The 20,868-nt window shown below is 45.0% G+C and overlaps 1 protein-coding gene across 5 annotated transcripts in view; it reads right to left on the reverse strand.

Moving 5' to 3' along the window:
- LRATD2 (LRAT domain containing 2) overlaps positions 1-386 on the reverse strand; it is an 83,225-nt gene extending 82,839 nt beyond the window's left edge. For all 5 annotated transcript variants that reach the window (XR_014017827.1, XR_014017828.1, XR_014017829.1 and 2 more), the window contains exon 1: positions 41-386. The gene's annotated coding sequence lies outside the window, so the exon portion shown is untranslated. The remainder of the gene's footprint in view (positions 1-40) is intronic.
- Positions 387-20,868: the final 20,482 nt, after the last annotated feature.

The raw sequence follows: 20,868 nt of genomic DNA on the forward strand, positions 1-20,868 counted from the left end.
CGCGCCCGCCCTCTAGCTCCGGTTACCTGCGCAAACTCACCCGCCTAGAGGTGGAGGCCGTGGGGAATTGGGAGGGGCCCCCCGCCGCACCCTGAGACTTCTAGGGCGAGTTTGCAGGTGTGGGCTCCGCAGTCTCTCCTCTCCGGGCGCCAGCGGCTGCGAGGCTGGGCATGGGGGAGCAGCGCATGTCTTGCCCCCCACGGCTACGCAGCGCCTCAAGACTTGAAGGTGGGGAGCGGCGCCTCTGCACACAGCACCCCTTCCCTCCGCCTGGGGCCGCTTCTCCCCTTCAACCTGCTCTTGGTGGGGGGCTCCCTAGAAGGAGGAGAAGGAAGCAGCCTTGGTGCCCCACGGCGGCAGCTCCCGCTCGGGCCGGGCGAGCAACAAGCGCCGGAGCGGGAGAGACGGGATTGTAGATCCGGCTCCGGTCTCCCAGGGCCGGAGAGCAGCCGTTGGCATTTAAAGAGACAGGCGCTCGCTCCCGGAGCCCAGGTCTTTCCTGCACGGCGCTGAGCCTCAGGCATCCCCGCCTCCGCCCCGCCCACACGGGCCACGGGGCTCCGCCCAGGCCACGCCCCCGCTCCGGAGCGGGTTTAAATCCCGCCGGTAAATAACCGACGGGTCGACCGGACTGGCGGTCTTTGCGCCTAACCGGTAGGATCCTTGCTTACCTTCTTAGAGCAAGACCTTGTTGTGAAGTCCTCGCTGCTTGCTCAGGTCGTATTTTTCGGAGCTGGTGAGCTTTAAAATGGAGTTGGAAAGCAAACGCCACCTGCCAGTGTAGAAAGGAGAGAGGGATTAAGAGTTTGGTGTTTGTTCCATTTCCCCTTCCCCTCTTCATCCCCAGAGTACCTGGAGAGGGAGGAACAGTCATTAGAAAGCAAAAAACCTTTGCTTCTTTCTTTTCTTTCCTAGAACCGATTTCTTGCCAAAGGTCACAGAAGAGAATTTTGTACTAGGACAGCTGGAGAAGTGCTTCCGTTTAGAGGTATTACCAGAATACGCCCTGTGAAACTTTCAGATAGGAAAAAAAAAAATTTCACAGAAAGGAAACAGTATAAAACAGAATGAAGAGTTAGTTACTGACTTGGTTCCAAAACCCGGGCTCTTAATAATGTCCCTCGAAGTTAGTACAAAGTTGATTTCATAACCTCCATTGTTGTTCTGAGAGTTACCAGTTCATACATGGGATAGTGAAAGAAAGCATTCGGCTCTGCTTATTTATTTTAGGGGTAGAGGATGTAGGAATTGCCTAATTGTCTTTAAGAACATATTAGCAGAGGCCCTCGGTGGATATATTTCCTTCCTGCTGACTTAGTGACAGGAGACTAGTATTGCCTATTAATCTCCACTACAAGAGGACAGTTCCTCCCTCTCTCCTCTTTGTTGGTTTTGTTTCTTGTACCTAAGATGGAAGCTACCAAAGTGGTTTTTCTTTTTCTTTTTTTTTCTTTTTTTTTTAATAATGGATTGAAGTCGGGGTGGAGGGATGAAAATAAACAAGCTTAGACTTTCACTGGAACACTGGAACACCCAAAGTAATTCTTGGTGGAATTAAGAATGCAACTCAAGACCTCCTCTACCCTGTTTTCCATCACTGTTTCTTTTCACTAAGTTTTTCCAGGTAACACTATTATTCAGTGTGTATACCGACCAGTGGAAACAGGAATATACTAACACCACTGTGATCCTTTTTAGTTTGAGGGGAAAAAAAAAAAGAAATTAATCTACTTATGTACTTTTGAGCCCCAACAATCAATATTGGCAGGGCTGTGATGGAAGTTAGTCCTTCAGCAAGTCTAAGATCACAGTATAAGTTAGGCCAAAAAGAGACTTCTGTATGTCTGCTGTATAGATTAAGTATTTTCTGACCAATCTTAGGCATGTGTGACCAGATGAGTCTCCTCCATGGGCTTTTTGGTAACATGTGCTCTGGGAGCTGCTGTTTTACCTGACTAGTATTTGCCACTAGCATGTGAGCTCATGTAGATGCCCATTTTACAGGGAGGGAGGGGGTTTAGACTGAGAGAGGCAATGGCAAGTCATCCCATGTCTGTTAGGCTGGGGAACTTCTGCTACCATCAGCTGTGGTAGGCCACTTTGCCCCTAGGTGGTACTGGGTAGTTTGTCTGGTGATGGGAGAATCCATAGAAGGACACAGTAGTATGAGTTTGCTGCCAGCACTCTGAGGCACAGATCTGATGAGTAAGGAAACAACACCTTGTTGTCCAGGTGTCTAGCCTATTGTCTTTATGAGCTGTGTTCAGGTACCTGGTTGTGGCTCAACAACAGTTTTTTTTTTTTTTTAAGTTTTTCTACATACAACAGCTTTCTTTTATTAATTAATTGATTTATTTTTGCTGTGTTGGGTCTTCATTTCTGTGCGAGGGCTATCTCTAGTTGTGGCAAGTGGGGGCCACTCTTCATCGCAGTGCGCGGGCCTCTCACTGTCGCGGCCTCTCTTGTTCAACAACAGTTCTTGAACTGATCAACTATAAAGTCTCAGAGGGAACAGGCTCTGAGTCATTTTTATATCCCAATGCCTGGCACTCAGTAAGTACTCAATAAATGCTTGATGGACGCCTTAGGGGAATTCTTGGACATATCGATAACCTGTCTCCTATGTAACTTCTTCCATGAATGCCTGTTTACGGCCCAGCCTCCATCTGATCCCCCAGGGCTCTTGGTCATAGTTTACAGAATGGCTCCCAAACATGCTTTGCTCATCTCAAATGCTTGTTTAATAAATTTAAATTAACTGTCAATAATTTGGAGACTTGGGAAATCTCACATAAAAATTGAGATTTTCAGATTCACTTGAAAGTGCTAATGTATGAGACCATAGGGCCCACATTCCAGGATGGCAACAAAAAGCTACAGCTGAGCAATGGTTGCCTTGGAGATGAGATGTAGCCTCCAGTTGGCCCCAGTCCCTGTCCTACCCACCTCACCTACTAGTTCCTTGACTGGCACTGGGAGCCTCTGTGTTGGCCACCTCTGCCATCAAATTTCTACATTATACATTGTATCACTTGATTATATATAAGTCAGCACTTGATCAAATAGCATCTGGTATTATTCTTTAATTCATGTATTTAAAATGTTTTCTAAAGAGAGCTTGATTCACAATTTCTTTATCCATTCATCTGTCAATGGACATTTCAGTTGTTTCCATGACCTGGCTATCGTAAATAGTGCTGCAATGAACAGTGGGGTGCATGTGTCTTTTTAAATTACGGTTTTCTCAGGGTATATTCCCAGTAGTGGGATTGCTGGGTCATATGGTAGTTCTGTTTTTAGTTTTTTAAGGAACCTCCATACTGTTCTCCAAAGTGGTTGTATCAATTTACATTCCCACCAACAGTGCAAGAGGGCTCCCTTCTCTCCACACCCTCTCCAGCATTTATTATTTGCAGAGTTTTTTTGATGATGGCCATTCTGACCGGTGTGAGGTAATACCTCATGGTGGTACTATATACAATGGAATATTACTCAGCCATAAAAAAGGAACGAAATTGGGTCATTTGTAGAGATGTGGATGGACCTAGAGTCTGTCACACAGAGTGAAGTAAGTCAGAAAGAGAAAAACAAATATTGTCGAGTAATATTCCACTGTATATGTGTACCACATTTTCTTTATCCATTCATCTGTCGATGGGCATTTAGGTTGCTTCCATGACCTGGCTATTGTAAATAGTGCTGCAATGAACATTGGGGTGCATGTGTCTTTTTGAATTATGGCTTTCTCAGGGTATATGCCCAGTAGTGGGATTGCTGGGCCATATGGTAGCTCTATTTTTAGTTTCTTAAGAAACCTCCATACTGTTCTCCAAAGTGGTTGTATCAATTTACATTCTCACCAACAGTGTAAGAGGGTTCCCTTTTCTCCACACCCTCTCCAGCATTTATTGTTTGTAGATTTTTTTTTGATGATGGCCATTCTGACCAGTGTGAGGTGATACCTCATGGTGGTACATATATACAATGGAATATTACTCAGCTGTAAAAAGGAATGAAATTGGGTCATTTGTAGAGACATGGATGGACCTAGAGACTGTCATACATAGTGAAGTAAGTCAGAAAGAGAAAAACAAATACTGTATGCTAACACATACATATGGAATCTTAAAAAGCAGTACTGATGAACTTAGTGGTAGGGCAGAAATAAAGACGCAGACATAGAGAACAGACTTGAGGACACAGAGGGGGAAAGGGAAGCTGAGATGAAGTGAGAGAGTAGCATTGACATATATACACTACTAATTGTAAAATGGATGGCTAGTGGGAAGCTGCTGCATAGCACAAGGAGATCAGTTGGATGTTTTGTGAAGACCTAGAGGGGTGGGATAGGGAGGGTGGGAGGGAGGCTCAAGAGGGAGGGGATATGGGGATATACGTATATTTATAGCTGATTCACTTTGTTGTACAGCAGAAACTAACACACCATTGTAAAGCAACTATACTCCAATAAAGATGGGGGAAAAAAAAGAAAAACAAATATTGTATATTAACACATATATGTGGAATCTAGAAAAATAGTACAGATGAACCTATTTCCAGGGCAGGAATAGAGACGCAGATGTAGAGAACAGATGTGTGGACTCCTTGCGGGGGGAGGGTGGAGGGTGGGATGAATTGCAAGATTAGGTTTGACATAAATACACTACCATGTGTAAAATAGATAGCTAGTGGGAACCTGTGGTATAGCACAGGGAGCTCAGTTTGGTGTTCTGTGAGGACCTAGATGGGCGGGATGGGGGGTATGCGAGCGAGGTCCAAGAGGGAGGGGATATATGTATACATATAGCTGAATCACCTCGTTGTACAGCAGAAACTAACACAACATTGTAAAACAATTACACTCCAATAAAAAAAATAGTAAAGAGAGCTTGATTCAAAATATATTTCTTGAAGACTTGCTAGGTACCTGTTAGTCTTAAACACCACACATTTATTCTACAAGTACAACAGCACTGTGTTAGGTTTTGTAGGTATTCATGTCCCCATGAAATATATAGACTCCTTAAGATAGTGTGACATGTCCTACAGGAAGGGAAAGTAGAGGATGCTGAGGGGAAGTTTCAAGACATGTAGATACAAAGGTGAATGTTAAAGTGCCTGCCATCAGGGGCTTGGACTAGTGGGGGTAACACAACCCTAAAATTAACAATGACATCTACCATTGAGTGAGCTTCTAATTCTGTTATAAAAGACAATTAAGTTTAGAGAGGCTAAGTGACTTCTTCCAGCTGGTAAGATCTCACAGGTCTGCTTGACTTCAAGGCCTGTGCTCATAGTCACTTTGTTTTAAATAGAGACAAATACATTCTTCAATATTTAACAAATATTTGAGTGTCTGGCTTTACTGGGCTCCAGAGATAAAAAGCCACGGACTCAGTAGACAAAGTCCTTTCTCTTAATGGCTTTTATGTGTTGACAGGAGGAGACAATTGATAAGTTTAAGTAACTGTATATTCCTTTCTGAGAGCAATAAGGGCCATAAAGAAATAGACTAGGGTAATGGGGTTGAATAACTGTGGCTACAGAGAGGGTGGCAGGCGTGAGGTGGCCTACTTTGGATAAAATGGTCAGAGATGAGCTCCTAAAGAAGTGAAACTTGGGCTGAGACTTGAAGGATGAGAAGGAGGTGGCCTTGGCATTCCCTCCACAGGGAACACCAAGAGCAAAGGCCTGAGGTGAGAAGGAATTGGAGTGTTTAGGAAAAAGGGGGTTAAAAGGTTGCGACTAGAGCACAGTCAGTGAGAAGGTATGTCATAAGGGGGTGCAGTTAGAGCGATGGGAAAGCTTTGGGGGTTTAGGGTTGTCACTCTGGCTGCCCTATGGGAAATGGACTGTAAAGGGATGAGAGAGGAAGCAGGTCCTATAAATGACCAGGCCATAGGGAGGAAAGGCCTTCCCTGCAGATGGAACCTTGTGAACAAAGGGTAAAGCCACTAAGGCACCTTCCCCAAGAGCAGCCATTAGATTCAATTCAAACGTTAGATTTGAATTCTCAGCCATACTGTAGCTTCATCCTCCCCCAGCAGTGACCCAAGTGTCACATTCCACACACCTCCTTGGAGGAGGCACTCAATAAAAACAAGTTGTGTTGAATGCCAGTTAATTACTCTCACAGTATTCCTGTCCAGAGCAGAGGGGAATAATCGAGAATAGATGTTTCTACCTGACAAGGCATTGGCCCCCGACTCTGCAGGCGTAGTGGAGATCTCGGTTTAAATGGCTCGGCCCAAGAATGTACAAAAGAGGAGCAGGAGGGCAGGGTTATCTGCTTAGGCAGTCTGGAGCTCTGCCTGTTCCCAGGCCTGGGCCCCAGGCTCACGGCAACGGCAGATAGCTGAGTGAGTTTGCTGGAAAACAGGTTCCTCCACAACTTCCTTATGTTGGGAAACTTCCAGACTTCCCCGTGCCTGTTACCCACAGCTGGGGTTCTGTTGAGACATAGAAAGTGAGTGGTAGCAGAATGAAAACACATGACCTGGGTTGGCGTCTTGTTTGCCAGGTTCATGACCTTGGAGCCGTCTCTTACTTGCTCTGGGCCTCCTTTTCCAAATTCTAAAGTGGGGCTCATGATACTATTTGCCTCACTTGGGAATCATCATATGAGACAGTGTATGTGGAAGCACCTCGAAAATCCTAAAGACTGTGTAGATGCCACGTGTTATTTACACCCACCAAACCCTAGGTTAGGGCCGTGTTAGAGCCAGATGATGATTTTAATATGGGGAGCCTAAGAATAACCATTTGTTACGGGCGTCAGCTTACTAAATCTCCATACCAATCCTGTTTCTTTACATTTCCCAGATAAGAATACAAAGGCTCAGGAGTATGCATCTTATGGATTGTCAGTGGGAGAAGCTGGATTCAAATCCAAATCTGGCTGGCTCCAAGTCCATACTTTTCATGCCATGTCAAGCTGCCTCAGGAGTACCAGCATGTGTGTTGTTCATCCACACACCGGCCAGTCTGAGGACCAGGGGGCTGCTTTGTCTTCTGGATGTAGAGTGACCAACTTGTCACTGTTTGCCCAGGATGATCATGGTTTCACACTGAAAGTCCTATGTCCTAGGCAAACTGGGACACTTGGCTGCCCTACCTTGGTGGCTCCGTATCTTGGTCATTGCTTTTTCTGCCCCTGAGCCGATTGGGGATATTGCTGGGGGTGGAGCAGGGAAGGGGGAGGGGAGAAAGGAGAGTGAGGTGTTCTAGTCCAGACCTCACTCTCATAAAGGGTCGCCATCTCCAGGCGAGGTTATGCAAACAGCAGCAGCTAGGCAAACTGGGTTATCCAGTAAAAGAGACAATAAATATTACATGCTTTTGGAATTCATTCTTTTTTTTTTTTTCTTTTTTTACTTGGATTCTTTCCAGGAGGTGAGGACTGGCCTGCAGCTGCTCCCTCTCTTCACCCTCCCAGCCTGTCTTGGGCTTTAAAACCTGCAGAAACAGTTTTGCACTTTGGCTGAATGATTCCTCCATCTTCAGATTAAAGAAGGGTGCACAGAGGCTGCTGAGTGTCATCCTTTTCCATGGCTTCTGCATTTTATTTCCTTTTCCCCTCAGATCCCCAGAACAGGCTCTCTCAAGTAGGCTGGGCAAGAGCTGGTCTGCCCTGTGGTTTGGTATGTGGAGGAGATGCCCTGAGAAGTGGTCTGGGGCTGTCACCCACCCCAGACCTTCAGCTCTCCATGCTTTAATCCTGTGCCTAAATTGTGAGGAAGCTTTTAACCCTTTCCTGGAAGCGGGCTCACCGGTTGGAAAACACCGAGGCTTGTGCCTCCTGGAAGCTGGCTGTTTTAGGAGACCCCTGGCATTATATTGTTGATGTTGAACCAGAGTTTGATTTGTGCCTGGGAGTCTGAGCTTGTAGCTGGGCTCCTGCAGAAGCCTCATGAAAGATGCATTTCACCAGGTGGCTCCAGGGGAGAGACTAGCTTAAATTACAGCTCTACAAATCCAAATATTGGCATATCTGCAAATCCAAATGTAGGGATTTCAAAAAAAAAATCTAAATTCTAAGACTCTTATTTTGCACTTCTTGTGCAAGAAGGGGAGGATGGGCTATTCAGGGAAGAGACAAGGCTGTCAATAACGAGAGAGAGGCTTCGGCAGAGCAAACCCAACGTCCTTTTCTTTCCTTGGCCATTCTTCATGCTTCCAGGGAAGAAGAGCTCCGACAAGAGAGAGGAAGATGGTGTTCTGCGTGGCTTTGTGCAGGACAGATTAGGGGGACCACCCCCCAGTAACGGGGGCATTGGGCTCACTAAATCTTGTTGGTCACTTTCTGTCTGCTTTCCCCAAACCACTTCTAGGCCTGGGGCCAAGGGATCCTGATGAAGGACTCACCCCCCTATAGTCTATTCACAACACAGCAGCCCCCAGCAATCCTGTGAGACAGCAAGCCTAGCCAGGTCTGCTCAAAACTCTCCTATGGCTCCCTGTCTCCCTTGGAGAAAAGCCAAAGTCCTGAAGCCAAATCCGGCCTCTGTACCCCGACACCAAATTAAATCTTGGAGACAGAGTTTTGGGTGAAGTAGAGAAGAATTAGCTTTATTGCTTTGCCAGGCAAGGGGGGTCACTGCAGACTACTGCCCTCGAAACCGTGTGTCCCAACCCAGAGGGGGTAGTGAGGAGTTTTATAGGAGTGGTTCAAAGAGGGTATGATCAGCTGGTGGACATTCTCCTGATGGTTTGGTGGTGAGGTAAGTGGGAGTCGACATCATCAACCTTCTGGTTCCAACCAGTCTGGGGTCTCCGTGCTTGTGGGCAGCAGACTGTCCTTAACCATTAACTGTTAACTTCTCCCACCTGCTGGGGGTTTCAGTATCTGCAAAACAGCTCAAAGATGTTGTTGTGTGCATCCCTTGATGGGGAACCAGGACCTCGTCCCAAGGCTGCACTATGGTTTCTCTTGACTGTTTGTTCCTCCCCTGTCTCTGCATCCCCTCCTTTCCCTAATTAACAACTACTTGAACTTGCCCATTGGAACTCAGGGAGGGTCATGGAGGCTGAATAAAGCCTGTTTCTGGTCATCAAAGAAATGGGGGACACAGAAAGGCTTTGTGCCCAGGAGCCGCACAGGGTCCTGCTTGGTATCAGTCCCTGAAATAGCCCCACAGCCCTGCCTGCCTCCTTCATTCCCTGTCTGATGCCCCATCGCTCACACCCCCAGATGCACTGCCCCCTGGTTCTGCCTCCCCCGTGGTTGGCATGCTTCTCCCCCACGTCCTCAACATTTGCTGTTCCTTCTGCCTGGAACGCTTTTCCCCAGATATCTTCATGGTGTGCTCTTTAGTCTTGACTCAGATGTTGGCTTCTTAGTGAGCTTTCCCCGAGAGCCCTATTTAAAATTTCAAATGTCCTCCCATACATACTGTCGACTGAAAAAGAGCAGCGCACAACCTGAAAGTTGAGAATTATGTTTTATTCCTCAGTCTTGCTGAGAACTTAAGTCTGGGAGGCAGCCGCTCAGATAGCTCTGAGGGACGGCTACAAAAATGGTAAAGGAAGAACCAAGATAGATAGGAGCTTTTGCAACAGAAACCAGGTAGTCAGAACATCAAAAGATGACTACTGTTAATTAAAGAAAAACCAGACATCTCAAGTGAATGAACTTAGCATTTTTCTATGTATGGGAAGATGCAAGAGTCTGGGCTCACGGAAATCATTCCTTTGATGTGCACCTTAACTATCCAGGGTCAGTATCTTTTTTCTTTTTTTTCCATTCTGAATCCCCTCAGGGTGCAGAGTCAGGGTGATTGCAGTGGCTGATGGCTTGATGGCTGAAACAGCCTTTGTTTACTGATATGGCAGGTGACATTTGTCATCCACAATACCCTTTATCCTCTTTCCTGCTCTATTTCTGTATCACTTATTCAACTCACTTATCACCTTTTAGTATTCTATACTTTATTAATTTATTTTTGTTTATTATCTCTCCCAGTTAGACAATACACGCTATGAAATCAGGGATCCTTGTCTTGTTTACTGGGTTCTCCCGACCTCCTAGAACAGTGCTAGGCTCAATACGTTGTAGTTAAATTAATAAGTGAAAAGGCTTTCTGTGGGTCATCTCTAGTCATCCTCACAACAGCTTTAATGGTGCGGGAATATTGTCAATTTACAGATGAGAAAATCAATTCTAAAATGTACTAAATGCTTAGGGTACACCAGGTACTGTACTAAGCAGTTGAGTTTCAGGGGGGTTAAGTAGTTGGGCCCAAGTAACACAGCTAAGTTCACCATGAAATTGTATCTCTGTACTGTCCAACATGGTAGCCAGTACTCACATGTGGCTATTAAGCATCTGAACTGAAATGTGTCATAAATGTAAAATGCACATCGATTTCCAAGAATGAGTACAAAAAAGGTAAAAGATCTTACCAATGTTTCCATACTGATTACATGTTGAAATTATAACATCTTAAATCTATTGGGCTGAACAAAATATATTATTAAAATTAATATCTCCTGTTTCTTTTTACTTCTTTTTAATGTGGCCACTATACAAATTTAAATTACATGTGTGGCTTGCATTTGGCTCTTCTAGCTGTTTCCATGACACTTTATGTCTCTGTCTTCAGACTATTACCTCTTGGACCCTTGAGGGCAAGAGTGAAATGAGTTTGTCTTTCCTATGAGGATAAGAGCAAAGATATGCAGAAGGCATCAACAAGTCTCAAAAGGATTAACATACCTGTTATATACTGCTTGTGTCCCCCCCAAATTTATATGTAAAAGCCCTAACCCCAAATGTGATGGTATTTGGAGGTAGGGCCTTTGGGAGATAATTGGGATTAGAATGAGGTCATGAGGATGAAGCCTCTGTGGTGGTATTAGTGCCCTTATAAGAAGAGGAACAGATACCAGAGCTTCCTTTCTCTGACTTGTGAGGACATAGTGAGAAGGTGGCCATCTACAAGCCAGGAAGAAGGCCTTAACAGAACCTGATATAATCAGCACCCTGATCTTGGAATCCTAGGCTCTAGAGCTGTAGGAAAATAAATTTCTGTTGTTTGAGCCACCAGTTTGTGGTATTTAGTTATGGTAACCCAAGTTGCCCGAGACAGTACCTAAAGATGAATGCCTGTCTCTGGAGGACAGTAAATCTCCAGAGGAGGCAAATGGGCTAAAGTAGTCTCCAGGGGTACGTGTTTTAAGCAACTTCTGTTAAAGCAGATAGCCCCCTGCACAAAATTGAGAGTGGGGTCTGTGAAGATGGAATTCCCAGTCTGATGGAGGTGGAAGAGGCTGGCTTTCACAGAGCCAGAACTCCACCCCTAGCATTACCGAGCATCTTCAACTCCCTTTTACTCCCTGCCAAGCGAGCAACCTTCTAAGAGGCTTTCTGCTACCCCTATAGACCTGCTTACAAAGATGACATACTGACCTAGTAATTACAGTTCTTTTTGCCATTCGGTAAGCTGAGGGGGCTGGTTTTACGTGTCTGACTCTGTGGGCTGAGTCCATTTTCAGTGGGTTGGCAGAGGTGGGTTTCTGAACCTTCCATCTTGAGGATCTCACCTCAGATGAGAGAGAATTCATAAAGGTGGTACTAAACAAAGAAACAAGATAGTAGCAGCTAATATTTATTGAATGCTTACTGTATCCAGCACCACCCTAAGAGCTTTATATGTATTCACTCCTCTAATCCTTACCTGTGAGGTAGGCATTATTATCATTATCCTCATTTTGCAGACGAGAAAGCAGAGGAATAGTACATTTAAGGATCTTGCCCATGGCAACACCACTAGTGATTTGCAGAGCCAAGATTCATTTACAGGACAGTGCCATGGAGTAGGGGTAACCTCCTGCTACCCACCTTGCCCAGACAGTAACCCATATGGCTGAGTTCCTCTGTCTTCATGCTCCACACTCCCACTGGTCCCATCTGTGGGTGATGAAGCCATCGCCTTTGCATGCGTTCATAAGTCTGAGTCTTCACCATCCTTCTAGGCTTATCTGCCAGTTTCCCAATCGCCCTGTATGCCTCGGCCACACCAGTCCTTGGTTTATGTTCATCTCACTCTTCACAAAGCTAAATTCCTCACATTCTTTCTGCTTCCAGTCAAGTCAAGTCTTTAGAGAGCGAGCTTTGTTAACTAGCCTTTTACCCATCTCACTCTTCCTTAGCCCCTGCTTGTTTCCTACAAACGCCTATTACAGTAGTGATGGTATTTGCTTATTTGCTCATCATTGCCTGCCTGTCTCTTCAGGAGTCCAGACTTTGACATGTCACTGTCACACCCTCAGTGTCCAATGTCATATCCTACACACAGTAGATGCTTAACAAATATGTACTGAGTAAATAAGTCCTTCTTTGGATTAGCCTGATGTTTCTCATTCTGTATGTGTCAAGAGAAACAGCTCTTCAAAAAGTGATTTTGGGGCTTCCGTGGTGGCGCAGTGCTTGAGAGTCCGCCTGCTGATGCAGGGGACGCGGGTTCGTGCCCCAGTCCGGGAAGATCCCACATGCCGTGGAGCAGCTGGGCCTGTGAGCCATGGCCGCTGAGCCTGTGCGTCCGGAGCCTGTGCTCTGCAACAGGAGAGGCCACAACGGTGAGAGGCCCGCGTAAAGCAAAAAATAAAATAAAATAAAAAAAGTGATTTTTGGGTTTCAGGTATGTGCTCAGGTTTGCAAAGCTAAGGTGCTAGGTGGAACCAGGAGGAAGCTTGATGGAGTAAAAGTGGGTCAAGGAAGAGAAATGAAAACACAAAACACAAGAGGAGGAAAGCAGAAAGGGCCAGTTATGCCTAGTAAGGAGAACAAATAAAGTTCGCTAAAGTTCATTGCATGAGGGGTTGATTTCCAGTTGACTGAATGAGTCATCTGACTGGAGTGGAGTAAAGAGTGAGATGGAGCTCTGTCTTTACATGGTGAGGACTTACCTTCAGTCTAGCCCTGCCCTGGGCCCTGTGGCTGGAGCTGAATGTGCACCAGAGCACCTGTCAGTCAGCCGCTGTGCCTGGCAGTCCAGTTCCAGGAATCCTTACTGAACACCTACTACGTTATGTCACCCACCCTTCCTACTTGCTGAACAAAGGGACTGAAACCTGATCTTTGCCCTCTGGGAGCTCACAGACCCATCACCCCAACTAGCAGCTCCTGAACAACTTAGTAGATGATCAGTAAACATTTTTGAAGTATTTGGATTAATGAGTGTGTAGAATAGGGCCTTTACCTTAAGAGTCTTAAAAGCCGTCGGGAACGTCAGGCAAGGGATATTTATTTAGAGACTGAGCCAACAATATAACTACAGAAGCTATGTTGACCTAGCTTTTGCAAATCGGAGGGGCTATAACCACTCTGCACATACCTATTGTAGGGGAGGAAAAAAAGTTTTTGCTCTATGTATCTTAGGTTCATTGACTGGGGCCCTCAAATCAGACTGACAGAAGACAGATTAACAAGAGAAAAACACATAGAAGTTTATTAATGTGTGTATCATGTACACATGGGAGCACTCTTGTGATAAGTAGATAAAGGGATATTAGAACTTGGGCTTGTATAGCATCTTAGCCAAGAATGATAATTTTGTAGAGAAGTGACAAGACAAAGGAAAAGGACTTTGAGCTTCCAGAGGCAGAAAATTGTGAGAATGCAAATATGTGGGGAAACTAATGGGGGATAAAAGCTAGTTAGTAAGGTTTGTTCACGTTGACCCTTTCTGGGTGCCATCTTGTCTCCAATGATAAGGTTGTTATCCCCCTCCTGGTACAGAAGTGGGGAAGGAGAGGGAATTCCTTAGTGGTCCAGTGGTTAGGACTCGGTGCTTTCACTGCCAGGGCCCATGTTCAATCCCTAGTCTGGGAACTAAGATCCCACAAGCCCAAAAAAAAAAAAAAAAAAAAAAAAAGAAGTGGGGAAAGGGACACCTTAACAAGGGAAATTTATGTTCTGTTTTTAGGTAACTAGGGGGAAGGTGGAGAGCTTTTCTTGTATCTTCTTCTCAATTGCTTTCAATTCAAAATAATCGTTGTACCAAAGTGGCCTATTTTGGGGTAGCACATTCTGCTACTCTTCACTATGAAACAGCAAAAAGATGAGGTCCTATCTCTGAGATGGCAGGAGGATTTATTCTGTGCCTGGTACTGTGCTAACTACTTGTAATCATTACCTGGTTAACATTCCTCACAACTTCACAGGGCAGGTACTATTATTATCCTAATACCTATTTTAGAGCTGGGGAAGGTGAAATGTCAGAAGTGACTTGTTCCTATCACAGAGCTGGCCAGTCATCCCACCAACTGGATGTGGACCCAGGCAGGTCTGAATCGAAACCCCACTGGACATGGCTCCTTTGCGCTCTGACCACTGTGTGTCCCATCGATGTCACAAACAATAGGACAGAGCTTCTTGGTGAGGCAAAATGCAGCCATTAACTCAGTGTTTCCTTTTCCTCTTCCTCCTCCTTTAAGTGGGGCATGCTTCACCCAGAGCAGTTAGTCCAAGGGTTTGAAACAGGTTTCTTAGAATTTAGCATGCCCATACTGATTGCAGAAACAGACTGATGGAAGATGTCCCCACTGGGAAAAGAAACCTGAACTTTCCATGTAAGGATGGCCCAGGGAGAAGGAAAAAGAAACAACCTGGGGACCCTGACTAATCTGACGAATGTATTACCGTGGGAGGATCTGAGTCATTAGAGCTTTGGAGACGTGCCAACTAAGATAAATAAATTGGATTTCAGTGTGCTGTACCAAATCACTACATCCCTGCAGACACTTAAACACAACAGTAACCTGGGCATGAAGTTTGCCATTTTGGCAAGGTCACAAAGATTCTGTTTCCCACCAGGGCAATTTTCACTCACCTAGGGATTTACAAATTCCTGTCCCCATTGTCAGGGACTAGATCAACTCTTACCAATACAGACCTCAGCCCTTTTCTTTCCTTATCCTCAAGCCCCAGGGGCTTTTGCCTCCTGAGTCATTATGTAAATGACTTACAGGCAGAATCTAAAGCCATTAACCAGGAACCCTCCCACCCTGACCATCTCTAGTTAACTGGATTCCTGCTTAACTGAAGGTTAAATAAAACCTGCCTTGTTTAAGGGCTTGTTATTGAAAATCTTTTTAAACTGTGTTAGTTCACTCACCTGCCTAAGTTTCTGGAGCAGAATGAAAATAATCACATTTTTGCTTGATGCTCAGACATCTTGCAGTGCCTTGGGGCACTATTCTGCCTAACCGTTAGGATTAAAATTTCACTGTAGTTGTCCACTTCTGTGAGAAATGGGGCTCTAACTGTTCTAAGCTGAAGAAGAAATTTTAATTTAATTTTGTTGAGAGAAGTACAGCATCTTGCTTACCCCGTGCTTAGCAGAGTATCAGGGCATTTTCTCAAAAATTCTGATAAGTCAATGAATGTCTGATATGAATTTATTTCTTGCTGTTGGTTTCCCCCCCCCCAATAATAATTGTATCTGCTCTTTATTGATTACTAGGGATGGTTCCAGGTGTTGTGCTAAGCACTTTGTGTGCTATATATCATTGCATCCCTGCCACACAGTGGGTGGGTTTTACCTCACAGATCAGCCTCAGAGAGGGTGAATGACTTGGCCGAGATTCCAAAACTAGGAAGGGGGGCTTCCCTTGTGATTGAGAGTCCGCCTGCCGATGCAGGGGACACGGGTTCGTGCCCTGGTCCGAGAAGATTCCACATGCCGCGGAGCGGCTAGAACCGTGAGCCATGGCTGCTGGGCCTACGCGTCCGGAGCCTGTGCTCCGCAACGGGAGAGGCCACAGCAGTGAGAGGCCCGCGTACCGCAAAACAAACCAAAACAAAACAAAACAACTAGGAAGGGACGAACTAGAATCCACATTACTTGCGGAGTTTTATGGATGGTAGTCTCCATCTGCATATGAGGCTAGATAGGCAGGAATGCCCCTAAAACCATAAGGAAATGGAACCTACGTGAAATGAGAATTGAGGGGGAACAGATATACACAGATACCCTCACCCACACCCACAGACACACAAGTACCCTGGTCCTAGACACCCCATCGGTTAGGGAGCCAGGACAGTGTAGTAGTTTAGAGAAGTGATTTTCAAATTATCTGCAAAAAAGGGCCAGGCTGTTTGTTTTGTTTGTTTTGTTTATAACTTCCAACTTTTTGTGAGCTGATACCTTTGTAAAATAACATAGATATAAATTATTAGAAGAATGAAGTAAGAATATAATAAAATGATATAGAAGCCCAATTTTTAAATTATTATTACATTTAGCAGACATAAAATAACTGCCAAATAGTTATAAAATTTCTAGCAGCTCACTCCCAATTTCCATTCTTCCTCTGTGGACCGGTAACAAGCAGTTAGGGGACCAGCAGAGGTACTCACGTTTCACTTTTCAGGGCTGGATCAGGCCAATCCTTGCTTTTCCAAGGGTGGTTACTAACAGGCAGTACGGGCCTCACGCGAGAGCTGAGCTTGCTGGAAATGCGGGATCTCAGACTCCACCCCTGATTGGCTGAACGAGGATCTGCAGTTTAACAAGATCACCAGGTGATTCTGGTGAGTGTTAAGGCTTGGGAAGCACTGATTTACAACAAAGGCTCTGAAGTCAGACCACCCACGCTAATCAAGCTCTATCTCTTACATCTGTGTGCCCTTGCGCTCATCACTTAACCCTGTACTTCAGTTCCCTAGTTTTAACAGTACACTTCTCTTCTGGGCTATCGTGATCCCTGCAACGTAATGCACCTGGAGGGTTAAGGGCAAGTGAGAGAGCGCTCAGTGGAGCTTAGCACTCTGTAAGGTAAGGACGCCATAACTATTGTTATTGCTAACGGTTTTTGTTTTTGTTTTTTTTTTGTGGTACGCGGGCCTCTCACTGTTGGGGCCTACTCACTGTTGTGTCCTCTCCCGTTGTGGAGTACAGGCTCCGGACGCGCAGGCTCAGCGGCCATGGCTCACGGGCCTAGCCGCTCCGCGGCCTGTGGGATCATCCCGGACCAGGGCACGAACCCGTGTCCCCTGCATTGGCAGGCAGACTCTCAACCACTGCGCCACCAGGGAAGCCCATTGCTAACGGTTTTTTAAAAACATTTTCTTAGGCCATACTGTTGTCCTTGAGACATGAGCACCCAGGCCAAGGATATTTACTTTAGTGTTTGATGTTTAATTAGCAGTCAGCTGTATGGAAAGTTTCCCCTCCCTCTTCCTGATCCTGGTCATTTGGCTTTGGGACCTACTGATGCTACTTAAGCCCATTGGACAGGTTCCTCACCCCACTCATGATCATCTATTGGTACTAACCATCCTGAACGGGGTGAGTCTACAGGAGGACCTGGAAGCTGCTAAGTTCTGGTTTCCCAGTCTGTTAAGGACTTTTCTTACCAGGGCTTGGTGGAGAGGAGGGGAGGGAGCTACTGCAGTTCAGCTGGGAGAGAAGACACATGCCCCTGTTGGTGTGGTTTCTGTGACAGCAGTGACTCTGGTTGCTCTCTTTCTTTTCTTCTGTCTACAGAGAAAAGCCAGCGTGTCCTCTAGTGAGACTGACAATTTTGTGAGCACGGAGCCAGGAAAAGGCAGCAAACCAAAGTGAACAGTCAGCTAAGTAGAGTTTGCTGGAGATTTACGCAGAAACCTACCCACAGAAGCAGGGCTGATGGATTTATAACAGGGGCGGGATAATTTGTTCTTGTGTGCTAAGATAAGGGTAAACAAATTTCATGCTGTGATGTAAGCCCCTATCTGCAGAAGTCAGGAGAGATTCCCTGCCCTGTTGCTGAATCGTGTGCTTGACAAATTATCCTCAGAGGCTTATTTTAAGAGACTTTATTTGGAGGTCTCACTGGGGCCCATATGTGAAAGTTGGAAGGACATGCCTGGGGGCAGAGGAGGGGGACTCTTCTGTCCCTGCACATCTGGAAGCTCAGAAATGGAAGTGGCACGGGGCTATAGTATTTGGAAAATCCTGGAGAGGAGCTGGGATGGAAGCGAGTAACTGTGTGATCCCTGGGCCTGATTGAGGAAATATGCCAGGAAACATGTTCCCATTTCAGCCCATCTTGGCCTTGGTCCAGCAGTCATACCCACCCTAGACCTGCCTCTGCCCTTTATTTTGTCAACAGCAGGTAGATAAAGTGCTCTCAGTTTCCAGAGCTTCTCATCACACTTCCTGGGAAGGAAGCCCTTACTGAGCTCTAGGAACTGGCTGGCTGTCTCCACCACACCTCTAGAGGATAAAGGCAGAGTCTTGATAATCTTTGTATCCTTTATGTGTACGTTTTCTATATGTGCTAAAAAAATGTTTACAGAAATAAGAAAGAAAGCTGGAGCTCTGAGGGTGAACCTCTTTAAGCAATACAGGAATGTAACTTAAATTTTGCAAAATTATCATTATCCTGTAATATTTACTATTTGGTGTTTTGCCATTTAAAAAATAATTCTAATTAATCTATATGTAATTATTATTATCCCACTTTACAGATATTGAAACTGAGGGTCCAGAGCCAAGAAAACACAGCTCTCATGTAATGAAGCCAGGATTCAAACCTACTACTGTTAGATGTCCAGCCCCACTTTGTTCAAGCTGATGCTAGAGTCATGATTCCAGGCCCTCCATGTTTCTTTGGGGACTTCCCTGAGCCTAGGCCTGGGCCCCATGTTTCCCATTTGTAAAACTGGGGGAGGGATGGACTGGGATCCCATAGGCTGCTTGTCAGTGGGTGTCAGAAGTGCAGGAGAAGAAGGTGAGCAGCCTGGGACGCTGGACTTTAAGGCTTGAGCAATGTCAAATGGGAGTCCCCCATAAATTGAGATGTTGCCACACAGACTTGGGCATGAGAAAAATTAACAGAGAGCCAGTCACTATCACAAGGGCTTCAAGGGGCAATTCAACCCAGGTATCAGAAGTCCAGTCTAAGACTGATGAGTGACCAGGCTGGTGGGATAGAAAACAGGTTGATCCCCAAAGATGTGTGTGGCCACAGTTGTGTGGAGAGTAAGGCCAGACACACATGCACACACATGTGCACACCCACACATGGATACAGCCATCAAGAGAGCATCTGTGTGCAGCCAGAGGTACAATAGACAGGATAAGATTCTTTTATGTTGCAGGTAATATCACCCCGACTCTCAGGCTTCCCCTACGTAGGACTTTGCAGATTATTAAAGTCTCTTATTAGTCTTATTAGTCATACTTTCCATATTCCTGGTGCAGACAGTGTGTATAATATATTACATTTTATGGAAAACAAAGGATGAGATAGGTAATATATATATTCATGGTTTTTTCCCATGATTTTCCCACATATAGACTATTTCTGTAAGTTTACCCAAAAAGCTTATAAGCATGGTTGCCTCTGAGTAGGGATCTAAGGGCCAGAGTTGGGAAAGAGAGTAACTTTGCATTACATTCCCTTTTATAATATTTGAACCTTTTAATCATGGATATGGATTCCTTATTGAAAACAGTAAACTGTTAAAAAAAAACACAAATAAAAACAATGTTCCCGTGTCTGTCTTACACTCCGATGTTTCTGAATTGGTTCCTGTGAGTGAATGATTGTTTCTGAATGTGATTAATTCTGAGAGTATTTATGATATGGTTGGAGGCTGTTTATGGTTCAATGGAGAGGAGCGGATTGATGGAAGACCCTTGGAGTTGAAGACGATGGAAACGCCCTAGAGGAGGAAAGTTCTGACAGCCCCAGCCAGGAAAGGCCAGGTTAACCACCAGGGAGTGATGAGTGACAGTAATTCCAGTAAATCAGTTAAGAGATAAGCTGGACTCTGTCTCGACACCTAGCTGAAGTGGGAGGAGCTAGGAGTATGGGGAGATTTGAACTGAATTTAGGGAACTTATATATATATATATATATATGTATTTTTTTGAAAATAAGATGACTGTACACACCAGACATTTCTTGCTGGACTGACCTGTGGCTGCATAACTGAGGCAGACTTTAAAAGAACTAGCTGAGTTTGCTTAGTACTGCATGGAGCCGGACAGTGAGTAGGCATTTTGCTGGTCTCATCTCATTTAATCTTTAAATAATCCTAACAAGTAATATCCTATTTTACCTGTGAAGAAATTAAGACCCCAGGCAGTTAGGAGTTATTCAACTGGCCCAAGATGTCACAACTGTTGATAATATGGCAGAGACACAATGGGGCTTCAAGTACTCTTTGATTCCAAACCTTTGGCTCTACCCAACACTGCCTGGAAGAAAAGGAGACAGGGCTTAATTACCTACAAGAAACTGGCAGATAGTTATGCTAAGGTAGTGGCTCTCAGACACTGGCTACATCAGAATCTCCTGCAGAGCTTGTTAAAACACTTATTGCTAACCCCACCCCCATGGTTTGGATTCAGTAGGTTTGGGCTAGGGCCTGTGAATTTGTGTTTCTAACAAGTTCTCAGGGGATGCAGATACTCTGGTCTGGGGGCTCCACTTTGAGAACTACTGCCATAAAGTAAAGAGATTAGAATAGGGGCTCTTAAAACCTATTTGGTTATTTTAAGGTCAAACATGGGAATAGGGCAATTATGTGCTGTTTATATTTCTTGTAATTATTCCCTTTGTGTTTTTGTTTGGATTTTAATAAAATACTTTTTGGAAATATCCACGTATCTCATCTATTTTAAGGGGAAAAAGGGAAATGACTTTGTGTCTACAGGCAAATCAGAGAGTAAGGGGGAGCAGTGCACCTTAAGGTTTGGAGTTCAGACGTGGCCAGAGGACTCCCCAGAGGAAAGGCCCAATCACTAGTCAGGACTCTTCTGGTCACAAGTGACAAAAATCTAACTTCACTCATTTAAAATTGTATTTGGTTGTGTGTAACAGAAGCTCACTTTACACAGGTGTCTTGGAACCAAGTTTCTGATTTTGTTGTAC

The sequence above is a fragment of the Mesoplodon bidens genome, assembly GCF_964165515.1.
Source record: "Mesoplodon bidens genome assembly, chromosome: 16".
Classification (NCBI taxonomy): domain Eukaryota; kingdom Metazoa; phylum Chordata; class Mammalia; order Artiodactyla; family Ziphiidae; genus Mesoplodon; species Mesoplodon bidens.